Genomic DNA, 17,628 nt, shown 5'->3' with positions numbered 1-17,628 from the left:
TCCCAGCATGTCATAGGATCTGCAGGACATGCTGGGAGTTATAGTTCTCCCATGGGATTTTAAAGCAGCACTCCAGTGTTATTTTGCAGTGCTGGAGTGGTGCTTTCACTATAAGCCCTGTGCCCCCATTCTTAGGGCTCATTTCCACATGCGAGGCACACGTCCGTATCTCGCATGTGGAAACCAAGCTGTGGAGCCGGCACTCCAGAGCGGAGCGTGCGGCCGCATAGGAACACATGGAGCTGCACAGCTCCGCTCCAAAGTGCCGGCGCCAGAGCTTGGTTTCCACATGCGAGATACGGACGTGTGCCTCGCATGTGGAAATGAACCCTTATACTCACCCTCCAGCGTCTTCATATCGTACTTCACAGACACCACACTGGTCCCGCAGCTTCCAACATAATAACATACTATTATATATAATAACACCATATATAATAGTATGTTATTTATGTTATTAAATATTTTACCACATTTTTTTTGCTTCAAATATTTTTTTCCCTATTTTCCACCTCTAAAACCTGGGTGCGCCTTATAGTCCGGTGCGTCCTATAGTCCGAAAAATACGGTACTTGTATTACGAGTAATCCAAAAATGTTGGGGTATTGTTTCATAGAACTTTTCGTCTGGACTTTCCTCCTAGACATTCATAAGTAAATTGACATATGGGTGTTAACATTTGGAGCGAGGGCAGTCTCTACATTGTCCAATCAGATCTGCCAGTGTCACACTCTCCCCTCTCTAAGGGGAATAGTAATGACCATGTGTCACTTCATTCATATATTTTCAGCATAGATACGGCACAACACAGGGTTCTGAAGAAGGGTGCAAAATAAAAAAATATTTATGGTAATTAATGGGGTGGCTAAAATTTTGCGAGAATATTAAAAAAAGAGATCTATAAGTGATTTGACACTAACAGCTTCATTGATTTTGGGAGTGGAAAGTAAATGTGCCAAACAATGTTTATGGGGAGGAACTGCTCCTGGGAAGTAGACTTTTATAGTCAGGTGGATATGATTGGGATAGAGGGTTAGGCCAGCCATGCACATTAGATGGCTGTTGTCATAACGATTCTTCGGCCGATTGGTTGGCCAACAGCCATCTTAGCTGACTCTACCGTACACAGGAGCATTCGTTCGGCCAAGTGCTCTTGTGTAATACATGAGAAAGCCGCCTACTGACACGTTGGCCGGTGGCTTATCTTTGGGTGGACAATGCAATCAACAGCCCAAATTCGAACATTACCAATCGACATCTTTCCTTCCCATCAGTCAGCTGGCACCTCCATACGCATTAGACCATCAGCAGAACTTGTCAATATCAGCAGGTTCAGCCAACATTAGTGTATGGGAGCCTTTATTTTTGACTCATCCTGGAAGGAACAAAAAAGGAAGTTGAATGGAATGTTGAATAGAACTAAGCTCTAGGAGTAGAGAGATGAATTTGGGTATAAAGAAAGGGCGTACAATTTAACTTATCCTTTGTCACCACTTACAACAATAAAAACAACAATAATGCAAAATGAATTCAGAATATTATAATAAAAAAATTGGGGTGCATTTTATTTCCCTATTTAAATTTTGTATTGGGGATAAGTTGGTGGTTATGTATAGGAGGACGAGAACATTGAGAGACCTTATTCCACCATCATCTCCAGAATTAGGAGGAAGCACCGATGGAATTGATTGAAACGTCATCTGCCTAGGTTTAGAAAGTTACGTAGACGAGAGATGTTCTGGATCTTCTGGTTGAATTGTCTGGTGCCTAAAGGGGTTGAAGATCTCCTTGGAAAAAAGTGTATTATTTTGTGTATTGTTTGTACTTCTGCAATTTTAATATGGTCGTTCCTCTATTGCTTATTTGTATTATTTATTGTGATCAATACTTTTGATGTTTATTGATGTATTATTGTATTGTCTGTATGTGTGAATAATGGCATATTGAATACAAGCCCAGCATCACATCCAGCATCTGGAGTGACGTAGTATCAGTTTTGATTTACTAGAGAACGCCATCTCCCGCATACATGCTGGTTTGTATTGTTTATGTGTGCGGTCACGTATGTGAGTCCACTGCTGAAGCATGTTAATCAGTGGAGTTTTTTTTTACTATTATTATTACTTTTTATATACACTGCTCAAAAAAGTAAAGGGAACACTTAAATAACAGAATATAACTCCAAGTGGATCAAATGTCTGTGAAATCAAACTGTCCACTTAGGAAGCAACACTGTTTGACAATCAATTTCACATGCTGTTGTGCAAATGGAATAGACAACAGATGGAAATTATTGGCAATTATCAAGACACCCTCAATAAAGGAGTAGTTCTGCAGGTGGGGATCACAGACTACATCTCCGTACCAATGCTTTCTGGCTGATGTTTTGGTCACTTTTGAATGTTGGTTGTGCTTTCACACTCGAGGTAGCATGAAACATACTCTACAACCCACACAAGTGGCTCAGGTAGTGCAGCTCATCCAGGATGGCACATCAATGTGAGCTGTGGCAAATAGGTTTGCTGTGTCTGTCAGTGTCCAGAGGCTGGAGGCTCTACCAGGAGACAGGTCAGTACACCAGGAGACATGGAGGGGGCCGTAGGTGGGCAACAACCCAGCAGCATGACTGCTACCTCAGCCTTTGTGCAAGGAGGAACAGAAGGAGCACTGCCAGAGCCCTGCAAAATGACCTCCAGCAGGCCAAAAATGTGCATGTCTCTACACAATCGGTTAGAAACCGACTTAATGAGGATGGTCTGAGTGCCCAACGTCCACAGATGGGGGTTGTGCTCACAGCCCAACACCGTGCAGGACGCTTGGCATTTGCCACAGAAAACCAAGATTGGCAAATTCTACACTGGCGCCCTGAGCTCTTCACAGATGAAAGCAGGTTCACACTGAGCACATGTGACAGATGTGACAGAGTCTGGAGACGCCGTGGAGAGCGATCTGCTGCCTTCAACATCCTTCAGTATGACCGGTTTGGCAGTGAGTCAGTAATGGTGTGTGGTGGCATTTCTTTGGAGGGCCGCACAGCCCTCTATGTGCTCGCAAGAGGTAGCTTCACTGCCATTAGGTACTGAGATGAGATCTTCAAACCCCTTGTGAGACCATATGCTGGTGCAGTTGACCCTGGGTTCCTCCTACTGCAGGACAATGCCAGACCTCATGTGGCTGGAGTGTGTCAGCAGTTCCTGCAAGATAAAGGCATTGAAGATATGGACTGGCCCGCCCGTTCCCCAGACCTGAATCCGATTGGACACATCTGGGACCTCATGTCTCACACCATCCACCAACGTCACGTTGCACCACACTGTCCAGGAGTTGGCGGATTCTTTAGTCCAGGTCTGGGAGGAGATCCCTCAGGAGACCATCCGCCGCCTCATTAGGAGCATGCCCAGATGTTGTAGGGAGATCATACAGGCACATGGAGGCCACACACACTACTGAGCATAATTTCCTTGTCTTGAGGCATTTCCACTGAAGTTGGATCAGCCTAACTTCATTTTCCACTTTGATTTTGAGCATCATTCCAACTCCAGACCTCCGTGGGTTATTAGTTGTGATTTACGTTGATCATTTTTAGGTTTTATTGTTCTCAACACATTCCACTATGTAATGAATAAAGATTTACAACTGGAATATTTCATTTAGTGATATCTAGGATGTGGGATTTTAGTGTTCCCTTTATTTTTTGAACAGTGTATATTTACATTTTATTTATTTTATATGTATAATTTTTATGCTCTAATAAATGATAAACTACATTGTATATTCAAGAAGTCGCCTTTAGAAAGGCATAATCATTTTTTTTATTGCAAATTCACGACTACTATCTGCAGGAACTGGCCTGATTTCCGTGCTTTGAAACTTGCAATCTACTCTTTAAAAGTGTACGTTAGCATTCTGTCAGCACTATAGATGCAGGAACGTCCTTTGACCTCACTTCCCAGCATGCATTATTTCAACCATTGTCCAATGGCTTTCGAGTCCTGAACAGAAATCCAGCCTCTCTGGAGAGAGAACTCCCCCTACTTTCTGTCCTCTGTCTCTATGTCTTTGCAATCGTAGTAATTTTCTGGGAATTGTTAATACATAATTTTATCAATTAAAATTCATTTGTATGAAAGTACAGAGGAAACTCATGGAAATGCTGAAAACATACAATCTCATTACAGATTTTGCCCACATTGGATTTTCGTCGTGTTTCCTTAAGAGTATGATGACGGCGATGTGTCACCAATTGGCCTGTGTATAGCATATGGCTCACCGCTCACCTGATAATGAGTCCAAGTAATTATACATTTGCCAGACAGAGGGATTAATAATCATTTTAATGAGTTTTCATTAATATAAAAGGATCTTTTTTTGCCCCTTGAAAATATTTGTTAAAAAGAAACCGAAGTAGTCATATGTTTTCCGTCACATGCAAAGGGCAATTTACATATTGGATTAGAACCCCATTATTTCCATTGTTTGGAGCCTATAATGAAATTTAGAGAGAATGAACCATTGTTAAGTTAATCTATTAATGCAGCATAGCTAACTAAAGACATATTAGAGGGACGGTCTGCCCTCCCCGCACTGCAGCTGGGTTCCCTTTGTAGAAATTTGCTTTTTTAGATGTCCTATTTATTAAGTCAGGATGTCATTACCTTTCGTGACCTCCTTCATTTTCCCTTGTCTGTATTCTCTAGTGTTGTGTTTTGAGCTAAAGAACAAATTGCCCTTTCAATAGATTTTACCATACAAATCCCTCCCTAGATATGTATGCACAGGATAGATGCTTTGATCACAAAATGTGTCCCCTTCTTCATGGCTTGCTACGCCATTTCCATAGTAGGATGGAAAGAGTAGTACCCACTGATTGAAGCTGAATCGACCAGTGTTTTCCGCCGTGTTAGCATCCTGTGTTCTTGGAGTAAAAGAGGGATTGGGCATGTTGTATTAAAATATGCTCTGTCCTCAGTTAAATTCCACACTGGTATTTTTTTATATGTATATTTCACCACTGGAGTGATATCAGTAATGTCTGTTCCACGCCTGTAGTGAAATACTTACCAACCGGCACCCTTTTCTCTTCCCAGCACCACGCCGGTCCTGTTCCACCATCTTGTGACCCGAAGTCACATCAAGCTCTTTATGTTCGTCAGGGAGAGCTTCGTTCTGGCCTCACTCTAGCGCTCATGGACTAACACTGAGAAGTGCCTTCCAGTCCCACCAGGAAACACCAGTGTCATGGTTAGGACATGGTTAATGTCCTGTTCTCTCAGGGTTAGTTTTGCTGACATCTCTTTCGATCTGGGAGGGGTATTTATACTCACTCCAGACTAGGATTCGCTGTCAGCTATACTTTCTGTTCTAGTCTGTGTGCCTCACCTCTGGAGTGTGTGCCCGTTTTGCAGTTGTTTTCCTTGCTCTCTGTACTCTGTTTGTTCTTCTGGATTTCTGACCTCTGGCTTCTCTTCTGACAATCCTGTCTCACCCCTTTGGTACTTCTTGATCTCCTGACTCCGCTCTTAGCTTGTTCGACTACTCTCTTGAGTTTATCCTTTCTCTGTTCCCCGGTGTCTGGCTCCGCCTCTGATCACCTCATACTCTGTCACATGGTTCAGGTCCTGTTTGTACCTGGTTAGTAGCCTGTTCCTTGCTCAGCTCCCTTGCTGCTGTGTGCAGCGTATCCCACATCAGTATTACCCGGGAGCCGTGACAACCAGAACACCGGCCAGTCACAATTAGCAGAAGACAGCCGGAGCAGTGCCAAGAACAGCAGAAAATGGTGACTGGGAAGTATTTTACCCCAAACAGGGAACATACATTAGTGGTGTCACTCCTGGTGTGAAATGAGGAAAAAAAAACACTGAATGCTTTCTTGGCAAAACTGAGTGTTTATGCTGAAGCCTAAAGAAGTAGCTGAGTGATGTATGGTTGGTTTTAAAGGGGTTGTCTACTTTTCAACCTTCAGTAGTGCACCACAGCCCTGCATCACTTCTTCCTTCTTGCCGAGGGCAGAGCGATCCTGAAGATTGACAGTTCAAGCCAGTGGCATGGCTGAGCCGCCGACTCAAACTGTGTTCTCTCTTATACGGCTAGCAGCTGCAGCTTTGCCTCTCCAGAGATCAGGCTTTTGCAAGCTGTATCGCAAACAGCTTACGAGTACACTCTCCTTGCCTAGGAAACCGTCCACCTCTGAGTCAACAACCTGTAAATACTCAGAACAAAATATATATAGGAATCAAAACTTAGTATGCGTACATATAATCCCTTAAAACTATGACTTTTATTAATCTTAAATATAAAACCCCAACCCACTAAAACATAGATACCACAAATAGAAGAATAGGTCACCAAAACTAACCTATTGAGATCCTAGATATACCTACTACTGGCGCCTACCTTGCTGCGGGGGTTGGCACCCTAAGAAATGATTATTTGGCGCCCCCGCTCCACGTAGGCTATCCCTTACTCCCCTACACTTTCCCTTAGATAATACGTGGGAAAACAATATAGGTGAAGAGTAGTGGTGAAACAACAGATAAACAAAAATCTAGACCTCCATCTCGAGAACGGAATCAATTTTTAATAATTGGCACATTGCAAAATTGCTTTTCTTTTTTTAGCCAAAACAATCTGCAGTTTATTTTACAATTTAATAAGATGAGACAACTGTTTTTGGAACACCTTAAAAAACACCCCATTTACATGAAGGAGTTTGTAAGCTTGTTGCCCTTACTTTGATATCTTTCATGACAACTAGTCCATTAGGTCTAAAAGTGGAGATACTGTACATATCAGATAATTTTCAGACGAGGATTTTATTGGCTTACTGTTTTCTCTCCCAACCGCCCATATGCATTCAAAGTAGATCGGGAAGAAGGTAGCAAGCCGTTGTCGGAATCTTTTGATGGCAACTTACCCCCCTGGAAACTAAAAGATTAGGTGGTTTAATTTCAATAACTTCAGTCCTTCTCTTCCACTGCGTCATGTGTCAGGAAAGACTTGTGAATCCCTTGCGGACATTGACTGGTTGACCGGTCCCACTAATATCACCGGTGTGTATGACCCGCTTTATTCCTCCTCTCTTTAGTATGTTATAGATTATTCTACCAAAGAATGAAAGATTTATGGAGTTGCCAGCCTTACTGTTGGACTTGACGCAAGTTCCTTTACAACGATGTCCTAGACATCAAACACCTCTTCTGTACATCCTCGTTCCGTACGGTGTCTACCGCCATCACCCATAAACTAAGAGGATGTTCTTAGCACCACGGCGCCTCTTAGAAGATCTAGCTTTCCTCAATCAAAGGACGGGTGTAAAAAAGGAGGACAGAAGCAGCATTTTTTCCTATCCCCTTTCCATTCTGAAGCAAAGTATTATTAATCTCGACTGGCTGCTACTTTCATTTACCATGTAGCTGCTCATGGGATTACCGGCACAAAGGTTTCATAAATTTCAAATGAAATATGAACATTTGTTGTCAAAACACAGTTACGTTACAAAAGCTCCGCAACCCGTAGACCCACTCCATTATTATAACATTTATATACACAGACGTAACACTTCTTTTCCACTCAATATCTCTTACAAGCGGGAAGGAAGACCTATTTGTTATGTTCTCGATTTTAGTTTATTTGTTTTTTATTTAATTGGCAGATAACCTGTATTTTTGCAGTCTATACACAATGCATCAGTAAATGGTTAGAATTTGCATTGTGCGTTTTTTAGAGCCGGCTTAATTAGGATAGAGCCATTGAAGATCCAAAGCCCTCTTTCACACTTCTGTCTTTTTGTTTCCGTCACAATGCGTCGTTTTGTGAAAAAAATGGATCCAGCAAATGTTTCTGCTGGATCTGTTTTTTTCTCATAGACTTGTATTAGCGACGGATTGTGACGGATGGCCACACGTTTCGTCCATTGTGCGCTGTATCCGTCGTAAAATTGCTGTCTGTCGGGAGGAGACAACGCACATAGAAATGTTTGTGTACGTCGGAAAATCGCCCAGCGACGGATCCTGCGCTGTCCTTCGTTGGCTGTAATGGAAGCCTATGGACGCAGGATCCGTCGCTGGCCATCAAAAGCAGGAATCCAGCGACAGATGCCGTCTTTTGAAACTGAGCATGTGTGGAAGAATTTCCAGACAGGGAAATTCTCTCTCTCTTTTTACTATTGATGCTGCCTATGCAGCATCAATAGTAAAAAGATATAATGTTAAAAATAATAAAGAAAATAAAAAATTGTGATATTCTTACCTTCCCGATGCTCCCGGCAGCTCCCTTGCGAAATGACCCGATGACGTAGCGGTTTCGCGAGACCACTGCGTCATCACAGGTCATTGTCTCGCTTTAACCACTTTACCTTTTTTGTTTTCCTTTCTCTGGATAACAATTATTTAATGAATATACAGTATTTCACATTACTGTGGAGTTCATATTCATTAGAGAAGAATAATGGCGTCAACGATCCCATTTTGAAGGGCTTAGGCAACAACATCGGGTGCAAATCAGTTCTTGAGTACATTCTAGGTATGATCACTTTAGTAATCCATTATGCGATTTCTCCTGTACTACAACTCTAAGGCTGAATTGAGATATCCGTGAAACAGGGTCTTAGAACAAACCGTGGTACACGGACTGGTCGTATGTCTCATGACCCAAACTTGACACTTTCATAGGCACATATGAAACTGCTGAGTTCGAGGTGGGAAAGCCGCGACCAGTCCATACATCATGGACCATGATGAATCACGGGTTCACGGATGTCTGAATTCGGCCAAATCATCTCATCAGTACTGCCATAAAAGCCTTACGACATAGCAAGCCAGTTAGAAACTCTATTCTAAGATAAGGGACTTTAGGAAAACTTTTTCCATGATATTAATGAAGTACAGGTAGCCTGCACTACCATGCTACTCACTTAAAAGGGCTTTCTGAAAAGAGTGGTACATGCCATGAAAACCCCCCAAACAGTGCCACATCTCTTTGCAAGTTGTGTATGGTATGACAACTTCTGTGTGGCTGAACTGCAAAGCCAAACAACACATATTTTTTTAATCCAAGTCATTTTCTTGGGGTGGAATAGATACGCAAGGATAGCAAATTTTGGCATACAACATTTGAAGTGTTGAGGCCATCTGTCTAGTATTGGTATATAATGCAGTGCTTTTTTCTAGACTTTATCTGGTATGATTACTATCCAAAGCATTTAATGTTCTCAGATTCCATAGCTGAAGGGGGCTCCATTTTAGTGTAGGCAGCAAGGAGAGCAATCACTGCGGAACTTTCTACAGATCTTTATGGCTCTGTCTTTGCATCCCCTACAAGTGGTGAGCATCAGTCATGCATTCTTTGGCTTAGAGCTGTAATTTTTATTCTCAATGCGGAAATGATCAAAAGAGCTAACACTAGTTTATAATAAACAGATATTGTATATCTGGGTGTAGTTGTCTTGTGTTCTATTGAATTATTTAAGAATATGACATCCTTAATGTAATAGAAGTGGAAGTTAAAAGCACATTTTGTTATAATGCCAAACGTCTGCTTTATTGGAATTCCTTTGAATATTTTATTTTCGTGCAATTTTATTTTTTAACAGTTAATCTCATTAGGCCTATGGATACCATAGAGTAGATGATCACTTGTCAGGACCTCCCTCTGCCAGCCAGAGCTTTGGCAAACAGTGTCCACTCTAGAAAAGTAAGTGCCACCATCTATGACGAAGATGGCAATTTCAATGGTTCCATGTAATACCACATCTAACAGTGCCCAGTGCAGGAGAAATGTGTCTCTATCTCATAACTGGTGAAGAGGATAGAGCTACAGGATCCATGATCACTAGAGGGTCTTTTAGAGATAACTACATTCAAACCCAAATATCCAACTACTTCAATGTCACAGGGCTCCTTGAAGCTGAGATTTGCACAAGGTTCTTGAAAGGTTTTTCACATAGTAAATCTTCTTTTGTTGAACCTGCCAGACATATGAAGGTCATATAATAGTGACTGGTGAGTTTATTTTCTTAGCATGTTTAAGAATGTTAGGCCCATACATTAGTGACATTGAAGGACAACCTTAGAGTAACCAAATCTAAGCCATAATGGGTCACCTCTTCATATCGTGTTCAGTAGGTACGGCCGGCGAGCACACACACAACACTTACGTGTCAGGTCAATATGGCTTTGAGTTAGCATTGATTTATACCAAGCAGTTCAAACTGTGGGAATGTTTGCAGTCATAGGCATGGAATAGTAAATTCCAGTAAAGCTAGAGTCATTGTTTCTCAGAAGGTCAAAATGTCACGGGCTCTTGGAGTAACATCAACTCATCTGCCACCAAATCTGCACATCTGTGGCGTACACAACATATTTTATCCAGCATTACAGAATAGAAGATTAATACAATAACTCTTAACAACACCATATTAACAGAAGAAAGGACTGTTATATTGTTGGAATTCCTAGGCATCCCTTCCGTCATTCAGTTTTTCTGAGGGCATCAAAACTTTAGCCATATCTGTCAGTAGTGTCCAAGGCACCAGAGTTCTCTCAATTGAATCTTATATTACAAAAAAAAATGTACCGTATATATATATATATATATATATATAGAGAGAGAGAGAGAGAGAGAGAGAGAGAGTGTAATGGCAAATATAGAAAGGTTTCAGCCTCAAATAGCCTTTTTTCAAGTTCAAATAGTAAAGCCAACAATTTTGTCTTTTCCATTTTGACGTGAAAAAGGTCTTATTTTGAGTTACGACTCCTATGTTTCCAAATTCCGACTCCTTCATAAATAGTAATTAATAATTAGTAATGAATAAATGTTATTCACAGACATTTTTATCTAAGGACCTTGGAACAACGTCAAGATAACCAAGTATAGGGCATAGGATTGTTGGTGATTACTTTTCTTTGACGACCAGAACACCCTGGTTAGCACTGTTTTCTTGAAAAATTAGGATGTTAGATTGGTAAAACTTATTTTAGTTTTTTGTAATTTTTTATTTTGATAAATAGCCTTGGTAAATACAACGTAAGATGTGGTAATATAAAACGTGAACAATAGGTACAAGTAAAAGAACTAAGCAGTGAATGAGCAATTAATGAGTAGTTAAGCAAGTCCATCTGGGAGTAAGTAGAAGAAGTAGGGAAAATTAAAATGAACGGGGCACACAATGGAGGATGGCTGGGGAGAAAGGGTGAGTTCCTTATGGTGGCATCTGAGGAAGGGGGTGAGATGAAGAAAATTGGGAAGGGATGGAAAGTGTATCTTTTGGGGTCGCATCCCAGGATTTTGTGATCCAGGTTGATCATGTTTTAAGAAAAAGAGTGTGTGTGTGTTTCCCAGCTAGTCAATTCTTTTAGCCGATATATCAAGCGTATTTTAGATTCTGTGAGGGTTGGGAGGGTGTATTGTTTCCAACTGGGATTAACTATTTCGCAGCTCCCATCATTAGAGATAGGAGATCATGGTTTCTTGTCTTAAAGGGAACCTGTCACCCCCCCCCCCCCAGGCGTTTTTAACTTAAAGAGCTACCATGTGCAGCAGTAATGCTGCATTCTGACAAGGTGGCTCTTTTAGTTCTGGGTGCTGTAATTGCCGAAATAATCAGTTTTGTTATTTGTCCAAAATACCTTGTCTTCAGTCAAGGAGGCAGGCCTTTCCCTCCTGCTTCAGACACCGCACAGCCGTCAGTCATGTCTTCTTGGCGCCGGGCGCCGCCTCCTCACCGCTGTTTTGAAATCTGCCGGCGCCTGCGCTCTTTTCTTCTGCTTTGGGCAGGCGCAGTGAGCGCTGCCCATCTTTCCTCATATGCAGTCTCGGTGACTGCGCCTGTGCGGCCGCCCTGCCTGTTAATCCCAGCCCCGCAATGTGAATAAATCATAAGTCACTGCGGGTCTGCGATTCACAAGCAGGGCAGCCGCACAGGCGCAGTCACTGAGACTGCATATGAGGAAAGATGGGCAGCGCTCACTGTGCCTGCCCAAAGCAGAAGAAAAGAGTGCAGGCGGCGGCAGATTTCAAAACAGCGGTGAGACATGACATGACTGGTGAGACAAGAAGACATGACTGACGGCTGTGCGGTGTCTGAAGCAGGAGGGAAAGGCCTGCCTCCTTGACTGAAGACAAGGTATTTTGGACAAATAACAAAACTGATTATTTCGGCAGTTACAGCACCCAGAACTAAAAGAGCCACCGTGTCAGAATGCAGCATTACTGCTGCACAAGGTGGCTCTTTTAGTTAAAAACGCCTGGAGGGGTGACAGTGGCCCTTTAAAGTGTTTGGAGGGACAGGATAATAAAACTTTTGAGGGTTTCAGAATATATTTTACTAGGTCTAAATTGTGCAGTCTGATTAACTTCACACGAATATGGCTGTATCTTAGGACAGAGCCAAAATATATGAGAGAAGTTACCTTTGTGAGCACCACATCTCCAGCAAAGTTAGATTTGAATCATTCTAGGAGGTGTAGAAAATCAGGGGTCTTGTACCATCAAGATGTTTTCTAGCAGTTTTCTCGTATAAGTGTACAAACTTACATTTTATTAATTGTTCTAAGCTTTTCTTAAATTTCCTTGAAAGGTAATGAATTCATTATACAGTATCAATAACCGATACTATATGTATTTTTTTTTTTTTTTTTTTTTTAAAGCTGGAGTTTCATTTCAACTCAATCTTCACCCAAAACTAGCTCCTCCTCCATTGCCGAGGCCCCTTTGGTCCTCATTCACTTCACTCCGCTTTCTTTTGGCATGTCTGGAGAAACCTGTGTAGAGTTTTTTTCCCCATTCTTTAAGCTGTTTGCTGGGTCTTTCTGATAGACCTATACCGATAATAACCTCTGATGTTTGATAATTATCAATCCAAACATCCGATTTGAATGGTTTCTTGATTGTTGGCACATAATGCTCAATGTTCTTCCATTAATTGCTTGCTGTAAATGTTTATAATTCTCTCTGCCATAAATATGTGTGGCAGACTGATCGGTCGAACCTCTGCTAGCCAGTTTAGTTGCTAAAATCAGAGCTGCACACTAGTTGGTGACCAAATTTACACATTACGCTTGGCAACTATTTAGTTGACTATTTTGGATATTATGAACGCAAAACCTGGACGATCATTAAGCAAGACAGAAGAGGAATCAATGCCACCAAAATGTGGTGCTGGAGAAAGATGTTATCCATACCATGATGGCAAGAACAACAAACATATATATACATTTTGGAACAAATCAAGCTAGATATGTCACTCGAAGCAAGGATCACCAAGCTACGACTTGGCTACTTTGGACACATTATGGTTGGAGGAATAGAAGGAACCAGGCGAAGAGGAAGAGCAGCAACCCGTTGATTTGATACAATCGGCGGCGAAGACTCTGGTGGACCTATTTAGGCTTGCACAAAATCAATCTTTCTATAGCTTGTTCATCCATCAAGTTGCCATGGCTCAAGATCGAGCTGAAGGCCATTAATAATAATAATACTTCTTATCCTCATTTTTGCACAAATTTTCAAGTTCTTTTCCATCATTATGAAGGGTAGTGGCCTCAAACTGCACCAGAATTGTTGCTGTCATATTTCAGTCATTTTGGTGCGATCTTTGCCTGGTGTATGACAGTATCACTCATTCCCTGGATGACTGAGCTCATCTACGCCGATGATTCCAGTAAAAGCTTTTTTTTACTGTTTGTTTTTAACATTACCTAAAACTGAGCTTGCGTCATGCAGACTGCTCTTTGTAGGGAAATTTCCATCACATTTTTTTCATGTCCTCTGCTCTTGTCCCTTAACTGCTGCTCCTTTGACCTTAATACTTTTTTTTCTTGCTTCTATTGTATTCTGTCCCTCAAAAACTCAATTACAGAGCATTCCACATTCAGCTATGCAGATACTGGCTGCCTTTTCTTTTCTTTTTTTTTTGTCCTATTTTCATGGGTGCTTTTATTAAGACACTTGTCATAGTGATTTTGCATGTGACAGGGACGAGGTCATCTCTGCGGTGCTGAGCAGATCCCCTTCTTAATCCAATATGTAGAGCTTTTCTGAAGCGTGTGGTTATGTGGAATGTGCGGTTTACTTATTTAAGAGATTGAACTTTAATTGATAGTCTGATCATATGGCCATCATAAAAAAAGAAGTTTTGTAGGAGCATCTACCATTCTGGAATACTCCAGCTATCCTTACTACATGGGCAACCATATTTACATATATGGCCGCCATGTAATGCTACATTTTGTTTTCACTGCAGAGGACATGTTTGGCTGGCTGTGGCTGATGGCAGTATTTTTTGAAGGGTTATCCTTTGGGGGATCTACAGATGTGCCCTTTTTTTTACATTTGCTCTTGACTTGCCAGATGACGTGCTTTAAAAAAATTAATGATCACTAGGGTATGTTTCCACGTTCAGTATTCGATGCGGCTTGGACACTTCGTACAGCCGCAGCGGCCAGATGTTACAGCATAGTGGATGAGATTTTATGAAATCCCATCTCCACTATGCGTGCAGGGATGTCCCCAGCATCCCTGCATATACGCACATGCGGCACGTTTTTCTAGACCGCAGCATGTCTATTTATCTTACAGAGACGCTCAGTCTCCGCAAGATAAATATCACAGTCCAGTGTATAGGACGCAGTGATTCCGCATGGTTCAATGAACACATGCGGAATCACCGTGCGTACAAAAATCGGCAGCGCTTTGGACGGAGCTGCGTCCAAAGAGCTGCCGATACGGACTGTGGAAATATACCCTTACTCTGTCTGGAGACTTTTGTGCACTGTGTGTCACTATTTGTCCACCCTCCGAAATGGCAAATTTTGGCCAAATTTGTCCTATACCGCAGCTCAGCCTCATTCTACTGAAGCTGTAATACCAAACACAGCCTACTTTTGACAATTGTGCCATTCCATTTTCTAATCTTTATTTTCTCTAGCCTTAAAACGATCCTTTATTCATAGGTCAGAAAGAATATACAGAAGAAAAAGCTGTGTCCGTTTCACTCTAGCGCTTCATCTAGTGCTTAAGCCCAGATGAAGCTCTAGTAGGCATGAAATGGATGTTGGTTTTCTTCTGTATCTTCTGCCTGACATATTAATAAAGGATCGGAAAATACAAAAGAAAAAGCAACAGCCGTTTCACTCTAACTAGTGCTTCCTCTAGTGCTTAAGCCTAGATGAAGTTCTAGTTAGCGTGAAACGGATATTGATTTTTCCTCTGTATCCTCATCTGAAAATATAGAAGAAAAATAGAATGTTTTAAAGTCATCGGGTGAGTACCACAGTTTATTGTTATAATTGAGAGTCTGCTGAAGATTTATTAGTCTGTTGAGCCCCACTGTAGACTTATAGACAGATGTCTTTGATATCTAGACACCTGTGAACCTCCTATATACTGACTGTCCTTTCTATGTAGTGCCTATCCAAATTCTTTACTAAGCTTCTATCCCCTATAAGTTTAACTTTACAAATTAGCCTCCTTTTAAATTTTTAGCCTCTTCTTTCCAAAGCTTGACCTTTTCTTTGGCCTCAGCATGCTGACAGTCTGCTCCAGCTCGGGGCCAAAGTAAACTCCTGCATTCCATGAAATCAGGCAGAGGCCACAAATCTCTGTGCCCCAATTATTTCCTAATGAGTAGACGTGGAATGATTCAGATTCACTCTAGTTACCTAATATAAAAAAAAGCCTTGCGAAACCACAAGTCCCCTTTATAACCCGAGAGCCTTCACTAATGAATCATAGACTCCCTCTGTTAGCCTCGTACCTCTTTGTAAAAACTTTTATCTCTGTGTGCTGTTTTGTAGCACCGTCCTCGTGATATCAGAGAATAGGGTTCATTAAATAAAAAAAAAAAGAAAATTGGAATGTAAAACTTGCCGGTGGAATGGAGAAAACGTTGTTGAAAAGACCCAGACCTCCTGTTAACACCATACTTTTATCTGGTAATCACAGCCTGCGGGAGACAAAATAACAATTCATCTGTAAAACAAGATTAACTCATTTAAGGTAGTCAGTGATCAGAGGGAACCACCGAGCTGTTATCTTGTCTGAACGAGAGTCTAACATCGGAGGGGCCATTCTGGTTCAGAGCCCATATGTAGCGAGCCCTGCTTGTTGAAAGTAATTGGACCCTGTCAGGGTTTGTGCCTTTTGTGAGATATGGAAATCACAATGGAATACTATTAATCTCTGACAAATCCCCACTCATCTGATAAAGACTTTATACCTCGTTTCTTCATTACAGCACCTTGCTAACCACTTTCAAGTCTCTGCTCCTCTGCCCTTTGCAGTTGTAACCCCGGTACCATTGAGAACGGGATCAGCATGTTAATGAAGAGGGTCTAGTAGACTCTACAAATCTTCAGCGTGTTCTCTCACCTGTAAAAAAAAAAAAATTACATTGAGACAATAAAGGTTTGTTGTGTTGTATGGAGTTTTAGAAACAATCATGAAGATAATAACCAAGTAACCTAAATTATTTAAAAGAAAAAGTGTAACTCGAAATAGTTTCAAGGCTTCTGTGGCATGGAAGAATTACAGTTTTTGTTGTATTCCTTGTAAAATAAAATCAATGGCTTATATAGGGTAGAAAATAGTAAAACAAAAAATTATATCCCCTTCAAGCACAGAAAACTCATAAAGGATTCTGTCACCAGGTTTTTGTCATGTAATCTGAGAGCAGCATGATGTAGGGGGTGAGACCCTTGTTCCAGAGATGTGTCACCTGCTGGTCTGCATGATATCATGTTAATATAATCACAGAGATCTAGCAGTGCTCAGAATGCTATACCCTGTATAACCCTGCCCTCACTACTGTTTGGCAGATTTCTGTGTATATTGCACATTGACTAGTTAATGGTGGGGACGTGGATGGACTAGGAGGCACAAGACATCTAGTCCTGTAATAATAATATTCTGATAAAATTCTGATTTTATTGAAATGGCAAAACACATTGATGGACTCAGGCATTCGGCCCTTACAATGTGCTGCTCTCAGATTATGTAGGAAAAACCTGCTGACAGATTCCCTTTAAGGTCCCACTCACTCAGTAGGTAGCTGATCTTTCAGATTCCCCATACACATGAATATTTGACTTGGTTGCACATTCAAGTATTTTCAAAGGAAAGCATGGAGAAACTAGCTGCTCTTAATGCTAAATGGGTTGATTGTTAGAATTCAACCAGTAAAATCTGTCGGTTAAGAGTCGGGATCCCCAATACACAGTAGACCAATATTGGCGAGATAAACAGTTAAAGAGGTTGTCCCCATTCTGGAAATCTTGCTTCCCAGGTGCAAATTTGTATATATATAGCCATCGGTGGGTCTTTTCTTCTGCTCCCGGTGTTTAGCATTGGCTATGGCATTCATATCATGTCTAAAGCGTGGCAGCCATTCGGTGATCTCAGTGGCTCTGAGCGGGGCGGTCTGTCTACACTGGCAAAGGTGCTGCACTCACTGACTAGCTACCGTGCTGTCAACGTGATGTTAGTGCCAAACACCGAGAGCAGCGGTGGACCCAGGGACAGTTGGTGGACCCAGGGACAGTTGGTGGACCCAGGGACAGTTAGTGCACCCAGGGACAGTTGGTGGACCCAGGGACAGTTAGTGCACCCAGGGACAGTTGGTGGACCCAGGGA

At 41.6% G+C, this 17,628-nt stretch overlaps 1 protein-coding gene and 1 long non-coding RNA gene across 7 annotated transcripts in view; one reads left to right on the top strand and one right to left on the bottom strand.

The window, feature by feature from the left end:
- Window positions 1-17,628, top strand: part of WWOX (WW domain containing oxidoreductase) — a 1,206,506-nt gene that overhangs the window by 611,459 nt on the left and 577,419 nt on the right. The gene's annotated exons all lie outside the window — the stretch shown is intronic.
- LOC143807129 (uncharacterized) lies at window positions 5,869-17,551 on the bottom strand. 2 transcript variants are annotated; one of them, XR_013221651.1, is made up of 4 exons: window positions 17,037-17,551; window positions 16,217-16,368; window positions 15,755-15,943; window positions 5,869-6,211 (listed from the first exon to the last, which is right to left on the bottom strand). It is a non-coding gene; the product is annotated as an uncharacterized LOC143807129 (long non-coding RNA). The 2 variants fall into 2 exon arrangements; XR_013221650.1 differs by lacking the exon at window positions 5,869-6,211 and having other exon boundaries at window positions 15,176-15,943; window positions 17,037-17,547.

This window comes from Ranitomeya variabilis, chromosome 2 (assembly GCF_051348905.1).
Source record: "Ranitomeya variabilis isolate aRanVar5 chromosome 2, aRanVar5.hap1, whole genome shotgun sequence".
Lineage (NCBI taxonomy): Eukaryota > Metazoa > Chordata > Amphibia > Anura > Dendrobatidae > Ranitomeya > Ranitomeya variabilis.
Note: the sequence above shows the minus strand (reverse complement) of the source record. Positions and strands in the feature narration are given on the sequence as shown.